The 321-nt window shown below is 39.3% G+C and overlaps 1 long non-coding RNA gene across 1 annotated transcript; it reads right to left on the bottom strand.

Annotated features, from left to right (window-relative positions):
• Window positions 1-321, bottom strand: LOC104775460. Its single transcript, XR_765930.2, has 3 exons — window positions 262-321; window positions 92-160; window positions 1-16 (listed from the first exon to the last, which is right to left on the bottom strand). It is a non-coding gene; the product is annotated as an uncharacterized LOC104775460 (long non-coding RNA).

The raw sequence follows: 321 nt of genomic DNA, 5'->3' as shown, positions 1-321 counted from the left end.
ACAAATCTTCTAACCTCTGTCTTAACCATTTCAAATGAGAACAAATCCATAGTCAAAAATTTTGGGTTTGTAAGATATAGAAGGCACATACCTTAGACTTTTTTTGTAACTCTGAGCACACTACTTCTTTTTCTTCCAATCTCTCCTCCACCGCCAGCACCTTATAATTGGAACTAGCCCATCAAATCTTCCGATCACTCAATGATTATATGTAAAATTAGTCCACCAACAGCCTGTATGGGCAGATATACGACCTCATACCTCATCTTGAAGCGCCTCACGCATCTTAATCAGCGAATCCAGTTCTCCTTTCACCTGTAT

The sequence above is a fragment of the Camelina sativa genome, unplaced genomic scaffold (genome assembly GCF_000633955.1).
Source record: "Camelina sativa cultivar DH55 unplaced genomic scaffold, Cs unpScaffold15256, whole genome shotgun sequence".
Lineage (NCBI taxonomy): Eukaryota > Viridiplantae > Streptophyta > Magnoliopsida > Brassicales > Brassicaceae > Camelina > Camelina sativa.
This window is presented reverse-complemented; position numbering and strand designations above follow the sequence as displayed.